The sequence below is a fragment of the Oncorhynchus nerka genome, linkage group LG27 (genome assembly GCF_034236695.1).
Source record: "Oncorhynchus nerka isolate Pitt River linkage group LG27, Oner_Uvic_2.0, whole genome shotgun sequence".
NCBI classification, from domain to species: domain Eukaryota; kingdom Metazoa; phylum Chordata; class Actinopteri; order Salmoniformes; family Salmonidae; genus Oncorhynchus; species Oncorhynchus nerka.
This window is the reverse complement of record NC_088422.1, coordinates 49,044,240-49,053,832: the sequence shown is the minus strand read 5'-3', so window position 1 is coordinate 49,053,832 and position 9,593 is coordinate 49,044,240. Positions and strand designations below refer to the sequence as shown.

The window sequence follows — 9,593 nt, the reverse complement described above, 5'->3', positions numbered from 1 at the left end:
TAAGGTATTTGTTTTTAATAAATGTACAAAAATGTCTAAAAACATGTTTTTGCTTTGTCGTTATGTTAAATTAAAAAAAATCAATTTTAGAATAAGGCTGTAACGTAACAAAATTTGCAAAAGGTCAAGGGGTCTGAATACTTTCCGAAGGCACTGTGTGCCCAATACATTGCCTTATTCAAATTGGCATGCTAATATGGACATGGTAACAGAGTCGAAATAAAGAGAATGTGTGTGTTTGTGTGTCTTAGGGATCTTCCTTCCCCAGTTGCTGTGGGTGATTTGAGCATTCATTCGGTCCCTAGACACTCCTCTGAAGTTCAGCAAGGCTAATATGCTGTTCATTACCCATGTCAAAGCTAGCAGGAACAATGGATAATCATTATTATAGGCGATGAAAGTCATGGTAATTAGGAGTGTAAGAGACATGATCTAGCACCACAATTAAACACCCGATAGACTAGCACACCCTATTTAAATTAAGGCTTATTGTTTGTCCAAGTTCCATATTCTAGGGACAACTTAATTATCACCCAAAGACTTTCCTAGATAGCAATTAGATTAATGATGTGAATACACTTGCCCCGGGGGTACTACACTACTCCAATAACAAACTTGTACACTTTTCATGTAGAGTTGGATTGGTCTGCGAAATGCGTCATACTACGAAACATCTTTTCCAGTATTTTTCCAGTAGCTATAGTGGATGTAGAACCAGGCTAGCCCAGCCCAGGTTCAGCTCAGTAGTGGGAAATAGGTCTACATGAAATACTACTGTATCAGGGTTGGGGTCAATTCCGTTTCAATTCCAGTCAATTCAGTGAAATTCCGATTCCAATTCTCTTCAGTGCTTTGCAATTAGGAACATTTGGAATTGGGGAATTGGAATTTGGTTTAGTTTCTGAATTTACTGGAATTGAAATGGAATTGAACCCGACCCTGTACTGTGTCTCCATGTGTTCTCTGTGTCAACCCTCACATATTTGTCCTTTTTTTTCAGCATGCAGTGGCTCATATTTGTGAAGAAGAGGTAAGTACCCACTGTGGTGCTATTAGGTCAGTGTCTAATGAAAGCAGAGGAGGAGAGCTGCAACGATGATTACAGAGGTCACTCCACTCGCGGTCAACACACAACAGTAGGTGGAGGCTCCCTCTCAATACACAAACCCACCCACATCCATGACCCACACTCATTATTAAACATGCAGGTGCATACGCTTATACACCTGCTTGTCATCGCAAACAAGCAAGCCATTTAAGTGGACTGTGGTGGTACTAGATTTTGCATATGGATGAGACCAAGCCGGTGTACTCACAAATAGAGCAGCATCAAATCAAATCAAATTGTATTAGTATTGGGCCGTACTCAATACCCTCTGTAGTGCCTTGAGGTCGGAGGCTGGTGGATGGTCGATGGTGCAGCTGTAGAACCTTTTGAGGATCTGAGGACCCATGCCAAATCTTTTCAGTCTCCTGAGGGGAAATAGGTTTTGTCGTGCACTCTTCACGAGTGTCTTGGTGTACTTGGACCATGTTAGTTTGTTGATGATGTGGACACCAATGAACTTGAAGCTCTCGTCCTGTTCCACTTCAGCCCCGTCGATGAGAATGGGGGTGTGCTCAGTCCTCCTTTTCCTGTAGTCCACAATCATCTCCTTTGTTGTGATCACGTTGAGGGAGAGGTTGTTGTCCTGGTACCTGTCACGCCCTGGCCTTAGTATTCTGTGTTTTCTTTATTATTTTGGTTAGGCCAGGGTGTGACATGGGTGATTATGTGTTTGTCTTGTCTAGGGGTTTTGTAGATTGATGGGGTTGTGTTCAGTGTAGTATTCTAGGTAAGTCTATGGTTGCCAAGAGTGGTTCTCAATCAGAGGCAGGTGTTTATCGTTGTCTCTGATTGGGAACCATATTTAGGCATATTTGGGTATTTCGTGGGTGATTGTTTCCTGTCTCTGTGTTTTGCACCAGTTAGGACTGTTTTGGTTTTTCCACGTTTTGTATTTGTATATTGTTCACGTTATCATCTTTATTAAAGATGTTCAACCATAACCATGTTCAACCATAACCACGCTGCATTTTGGTCTGCCTCTCCTTCCCAGGAAGAAAACCGTAACAGTACCACACTGCCAGGTCTCTGACCTCCTCCCTATAGGCTGTCTCGTCGTTGTCGGTGATCGGGCCTACCACTGTTGTGCCATCGGCAAACTTAATGATGGTGTTGGAGCCTTGAATGGCCGTGCAGTCATGAGTGAACGGGGAGTACAGGAGGGGACTGAGCAAGCATCCATGAGGGGCCCCTTTGTTGAGGATCAGTGTGGCAAATGTGTTGTTGGGCCACCTTGGGGTGGTCCGTCAGGAAGTCCAGGATCCAGTTGCAGAGGGAGGTGTTTAGTTCCAGGGTCCTTAGCTTATTGATGAGCTTTTAGGGCACTATGGTGTTGAATGCTGAGCTGTCGTCAATGAATAGCATTCTCACATAGGTGTTCCTTTTGTCCAGGTGGGAAAGGGCAGTGTGGAGATCTGTGGATCTGTTGGGGCGGTATAAAAATTATAGTGGGTCTAGGGTTTCTGGGATAATGGTGTTGATGTGAGCCATGACCAGGGGTGGACTGAAACAATAATTCAGGCTGGGAATTTGACTCCATCCCAGGCCACCCTGTTCACGCAAACCACCAGACCGCTAATTTTGTAGGCTAACCTCTATTTGTTGACGTAACGGGTACCAAACTAGTTATACATTTGGCCACTATGTTCATCGGGGAAGAAAGTTATCCACATTACAAAATACAAACATTTGGGGCTGACCAACAAGTAGCATATCTGAACACTGAGTTTTCAATGTATGCTATGGCTATGGGTGCACCCTCACCCATAGCCTCCAAAAACCCATAGCCCACCAATCATAGCTCATAAAAATGTACACGGCTAGACACAAAACTATTAGCCTACACTTTTTAAAAAGAGAATGAGATATACAGAGTTAGCTCAAATGTTCAGTTAGTATCTTTACATTCCAGCATCAAGCATATCAAAAGTATCAAAAAACTTCACACGCGCACATTCACTGAACTTGAACATAACCTACAACAATGTACAGTAAGTAAGTAAAATACAAAAGTCGAAAAAGCACTCCCCTACAAAAGAATGTAGATTACAATGTTCACTCACTGGTGTCCATTAAGCAAACAACACAAAACATAAACACATCTATACACTGAGTCAATGAAATTGAACATTGGCTACATAACTGCAAGTATAATACAAAAGTTAAAAAAACATGCCTTTGCACAAAAGCTTTAACTCACAGCAAATTTTCTTTCACCCTTGTCAGCCTTTTAAGGAAGAGTCATAGCATAACTACTTTAGAGTAACCAGTAAGTAATTACCACTAGTAAACCAGTAGGCGGCGCAGTAACTCACTGCTCTATGCCATCTTGTCAATGATGTCATCTTTGTCAAGTCCCATAAGAATCTCCTTCTCTGTTGCCATCAAAAAGAAAACTTCAAGATTCTCTAGAGTGACGGAGGTTCTTAGTTCTTCACGAATTTCAGGCTGGAGAAGGTCCTCTCACAAGTCACCTGAGTGATGGATAGGGTGAGGAGGAACTTGTAGCCCAAACCAATGATGTGATACGCATCCGCGAGCAGATTGTGCTGAGACAGGAGAAGATAGCAGCATATCAGGCAGTTTTTACATGTGGTACAACTTCTGCTCACCAACTCCACACTTTCATCAGGATCCTCAAAGCCTTCCCCTGATTCATCACTGGTGGCGGCGGCGGCCCTGGTGTTGTACTCACTCCTCCAATGCTGACTGCCTCAGTCTTTCCCACTGTTGTGCAAGGCTGATCAGTTCAGCCTGCAATGCCTTAACAGTGGCATGTTCATCAAATTCCAGTAAGCATTGAATAGCATTCTCACATAGGTGTTCCTTTTGTCCAGGTGGGAAAGGGCAGTGTGGAGCTCCTGAGCTCCTTCATGGCTGTCATTGGGAGGCCCTTTTCTCTGATCTCAGGAAAATGCTTAAGATTCATGCAGGAGACATCTGCACACAGCACTGCATCTGCCGCATAACGGAGGTGAACACTTTCAACAACAGTGTCCAGTACCACATTGTGGATGTTGATTTTTGTCATCCATGTCTGCATTAGCACCGGGCTCGTCTTCTGCCAACTCACCTGGTTTTCGCTTATTTTTTTGTTGTTCTCTTCTCTGGGAGAGCATTCTGAGCTTCGGCGTCACAGTTCCTGCTGCTCCTCCAGAATGCCACCGGCCCGACTCAACAAAGTCGTCTGCTGCCCTCTTCACACCCTCAAAGTCTCGGGCACACTTTCTCAGGTTATCCTCCGTTCCCGTCAACAAGTGCTGTGCTGTTACGACATCCATGCCACTTGTTTGCAAGCATTTAGAGAGAGGGGACGTCTACTCAAAAATCCAGAGAAAAACCTCAGCTATAATTATGGTTTCATACTTTAGGCGAGCATCCTTGTACCCTTGGGCCTTGCTTCAGATAGCAAGGTTTTATGGTCACATCCTTTTCAATTCTTTCCATCAATTATTTTCAGTTAGCACAAGGTTGAGGACATGTGAGTAACACCATATGTGTACTTGGTTAGGAGACTCTCCTGTGAGCAATGCAGAGAAGCCCCTGTATTGTCCCTGCATATTAGCTGCTCCGTCTGTTGCATTGCCAACACACTGTTTGATATCGATATCCATCTTCACAAAGGTCTGTTTCACAAGGTCCACAAAGTACTGTCCAGTCGATGACTCGCAGTCAATGACCACAATGAGTCTCTCGTGGGCAACATCAGTGACATATCGCAGAACTACTGCACACGGGTCTTTGGATGTTAAATCTTGTGTTGTGTCCATTTGTAATTGAGAACATCCTTGCCTTTCTCACTTCAACAGCAATTCTCTGCTGAATCCACATTCTGATGACTTCAATTACTTTATTTGCTGTTGTTTTGGACGTCATAGTTACCACGGACCCTCTTCCTTTACTTCCCATCTTCTCAATGCAATCACTAACATGCTCTTGTAGGCAGACATCATATTTGCTTAACAAACAATATAAGCTTAAGAAACATATTTTCCAAGTTATGTACAGCTTCGTGTCTGTGTCCTCTGTAGCTAAGCCCACATTTACCAATAACTTTAACTACATCAATCACACGTTCCATAACCTACCTCCTCCTTCTGACCTGGTCTCGTTGAACTGACATTTGCTTATCACTCAGAAGGGTACGGATGTCTGCTCTGCTGGCTCTGAGGAAAAAGGATTCGCACTTTCTCTATGGGTCTTGCTTCTCTCATGTTCCTGTACTCTCCGATGGGCATGTTTCCAGGCCTGCATGCCTCCTTTGACAAATGCACTACCACTGGCTGGAGGTTTTGCGAATGCAAGACATACTGAGCAGAGCAAGGAGTGAGTTACTTCATTGTATGTCAGCCATTTTATGTTTGTGCCATCTTTGGAGTGGAATACATTGGGAATGACTCTTTTGGGGGGGGGGGGGTTGTTTTGGTTGGTACTGAAAAAAAAGAAGTCAAATTCCATGTACTGAGGACGGGCAAAATAATCAAATGGATTATCTCTCTCTCTCTCTCTCTCCAGAATGAGATTACAGTTTTTCTCAATTGCTAAAACACTAAAACCCATTGGCTGAACAAAGTTCTCAGTTGCCTGGACTCATTTAGCTAATTATGCAGTCTGTTGTCAATACCTTAAACCATTTCACATGGTAAAACACAATTTGCAGATCTCACTTAGACTTTTCAGTAAAACTCTAAACACATTCTCATTCATACTGGTAAACACAAGTGGCAAAAATCAAATACAAATAGAGAACATTTGTCATTGATTGAACACAACCACTCAAAATTGATTTAACCTGTTTCAAATGATGCGACACAACCAATATAAGCCAGTTCAGAGTACAAACAGGTTGTTGAAGGTGGGAAGGAGAAAGTCTGAGAATGGATACTGTAGTACAGTGCATTGTAGGCTGCATACTGTACAATGGACAAATTGCATGGCCCTGAACATTGTGCTTTCCATTTATTACAGTTTTTTCCAATTGCTAACACACTAAAATTACATGCACAGGACAATTATTTAAACTGACACACAGAGAGCAAAACCTCTTTTAAACACATTTTCTGCTTTTCACACATTTTGCAATTCAATTAATTTTACAGTTTTTTCCAACTGCTTCCACACAATCTTTTCATGTCACACTATTTGTGAAACCTCTCACTCAAAGTGCAAAACTACACACCAAATATCCAAAACCATAAGCTATTTCTCAGCCTTTGACTCAGTTGTCAATTGCATAAAACACTTTTTTTCAAAACACTACACTCAATTCTCTATCTAAAACACAAAAATCTAACAGGAAGTGACTTGCTTTCCTTTTCCAAACACAACCAATCAAAATGCAACACTTATTCACCAGGTCACACACACACTCCTCACATGTGCAAACACTAGCTTAACTGATCACTAACCAATCACTGCTTTACTGTAGTATAGGCCTATAAATAGGTCAAAGGTCAGATTACCTGTTTTGAACAATGGATGACAAAAATGGACAGAGAGCAAGAGGAGTAGGAGGGATAGGAAGAGGAAGAAGAGGATGAGGGCAAAGAAGAGAAGGAAGGAGAGCCATCTCTGATGAGATTAGGGCAACACAACGGTTTGACCATGAGAGAGGCTAGACTGAGAGTCCAGCCCAACTTGAGTCGATTTACAGTGGCGTCCATAATTCAAACCTTCAGAAATGAGAACAGGTATGCAACTATCTAATGACTATTTTAGCATTGCAGTAATGCACTGTAAAATACGTATGACTGCACTGTAATGTACTGTAAAATACGTATATTGCATAATCATTTGTAACTCTAAGCCATCCATTTACTGCACTGCATTGAATGAATGAGGTTGGTTATCATGCTGTACTACATTTTTTTGTACATTGTTTACAGTTCCTATGCTGAACACATACTGTGTTTGAATTCTGTACAGAGTGGAAAGGCAAAGACATCATGGAGGACGAGGACGCTTGTTTACAGATGTACAAGAGACTGCAATTATAAATATGGTTTTGGCCAACAATGCAATTAGGATTCGAGAGATAAGAGAGCATATCTTGAATAATGACACCATATTTAACAACATCAATGCTGTAAGCCTGTCCACCATACAACGCATCCTCCAACGGCACCGAGTGACGATGAAACAACTTTACAAGGTGCCATTTGAGAGAAACTCTGACAGTCAAGAATATGCGACATGACTTTGTACACTACTTCCAGTACTTCAGACATACCATATTTACTCATCTGTATATCCTTTTGTCTGTTGCAGAGAGTATTGGAGCTGGATGCCCATGTAATTCGCCATTAATTTATTTATGTGGATGAGGTTGGCTTCAACCTCACCAAAACCAGGCGCCGCGGAAGAAATGTAATAGGACTGAGGGCAATTACCAATGTCGCTGGACAGCGTGGGGGTAATATGTGTGCTGCCATCACTCAAAACAGGGTCCCCCATCACAATGCCACACTGGGTCCGTACAACACCGGCCATATGCTCACTTTTCTGGATGCAATTTACACAATACTTGTCCCTGATTCAGATCAGGAGCCTGCTAGATTTGTGGTTTTATAGGACAATGTTAGTTTTCACCGGGCTGTTCTGGTCCAAAACTGGTTTGCCACCCATCCACAATTTGTAGTTTTGTACCTACCCCCATATTCACCTTTTCTAAATCCCATAGAGGAATTATTTTCAGCCTGGCGCTGGAAAGTGTATGATCGCCAACTCTATGCCCGCATGCCGCTTCTCCAGGCAAAGGAGGATGTATGTGGGGACATACAGGTTGCTTCTGTCCAAGGTTGGATACGCCATGCTAGGAGATACTTCCCTCGATGTTTGGCAAGAGAAAACGTATCTTGTGATGTGGATGAAGTATTGTGGCCAGACCCAGGCCGGAGAAGAGATGAAGCGTAGCTTAGCACTGGTGACTGCCCGTCCCCCTACCAATTCCTGTACTGCCCCCCCGGGACCCCACACACACAATTGTGTTCTTTACTGTATTCTAAAGAATATGTTTTGGGGTTACATATGTTTATGGTTTTGTTGTATGCTACTGTATACAACAGTAATGTTTGGCCTAATAAATATTTTCTGTTTCTACATTGCATTGGTGTTTACAGTGTACTTGTTACCCCTCTCAGCCGATTACTTTCACTGTAGAACATTGTGTTGAAATGTAGATATAAGCCTATGAAAGACCAAAGAGCTTTAGATTTAGAACAACAGTGTTTACATGGTATATACAAAAATGTACTATTATGAAAGCAGTGTTTGCCATTTGATGCAAATGCTTCGTTCTGACATGTGTTTATGGCATTTTGAATGCAGTGTTACATTTTGAAGGAGATGTGAGGCATTTTGCATTTTGTCTGTGCAGTTTTGGGAATTGTGTGTAGAGTTTTGAAAAAAGGAGACAGTTTTGAAAAACGTGTGTAAGCAGTTGGAAAAAAACTGTAAATGTGCTGCACACGGTTCTCTGCATTGAGCCGTTTTACTGTCGCCTGTGTCATCCGGACATTTAGACTGAAGTACAGGTATGTAACCAAAATGTATTTCACACCAACCATGGTGGAGGAAGGGGCCAAATGTTCACCGGGGTACAGGAAGCTGCCATTGTAAACTTGGTTTTGGAAAATAATGGATTCAGATTATGAGAGATTCAAAGCCACATCATCCAAGACAACACCATATTCAACAACATTCAACGAGTCAGTCTGTCCACATTGGCTCGCATTCTTACGCGAAACCAAATCAGAATGAAACAACTTTATAAGGTGCCGTTTGAGAGAAACTCTCAAAAGAAACAAATAGGTCAGACGAGCATATGTGGATGTAAGTACAATATTGACTGCAGTACACTACACGCAACATTGTTTCCCAGTGTACTGGATAACACCATATTGACTGCTTTTGTTCTTTGTTTTCAGGGAGTACTGGAAATGGATGCTCATGCAATCCCACATGAGTTCATCTTTATAGATGAGGCTGGGTTCAACCTAGCAAAGACCAGAAGAAGGGGGAGAAACGTCATTGGCCACAGAGCCATTATAGACGTTCCTGGCCAAAGTGGTGGGAACATCACAATGTGCGCTGCCATCTCCAATACGCATGGTGTCCTCCGCAGTCATGCCAACCTTGGACCATACAACACAGCCCATATTCTCACATTTCTGGACAGACTCCACAACATTCTCATACCACCAGAGCGTATGAATGATGCAGACCATCAAAGAACCCGGTACGTTGTAGTATGGGACAACGTGAGCTTTCATCGTGCAGCCCCAGTCAAAAACTGGTTTGCTGACCACCCACCATTTCTTGTGCAATACCTCCCACCATACTCACCATTTCTGAACCCCATAGAAGAGTTATTTTCGGCACGGCGGTGGAAGGTATACGACCGGCAGCCCTTTGTGCGCAGGCCTCTTGTGCAGGCTATGGAAGAGGCATGTGATGAGATTGATGTGGGCGCGATTCAGGGATGGATAAG

At 42.7% G+C, this 9,593-nt stretch overlaps 1 long non-coding RNA gene across 2 annotated transcripts; it reads left to right on the top strand.

Annotated features, from left to right (window-relative positions):
• The first annotated feature begins 2,519 nt into the window (after positions 1 to 2,519).
• LOC135565324 (uncharacterized) lies at positions 2,520 to 8,210 on the top strand. 2 transcript variants are annotated; one of them, XR_010461533.1, is made up of 3 exons: positions 2,531 to 6,795; positions 7,031 to 7,256; positions 7,373 to 8,210. It is a non-coding gene; the product is annotated as an uncharacterized LOC135565324 (long non-coding RNA). The 2 variants fall into 2 exon arrangements; XR_010461532.1 differs by having other exon boundaries at positions 2,520 to 7,256.
• Positions 8,211 to 9,593: the final 1,383 nt, after the last annotated feature.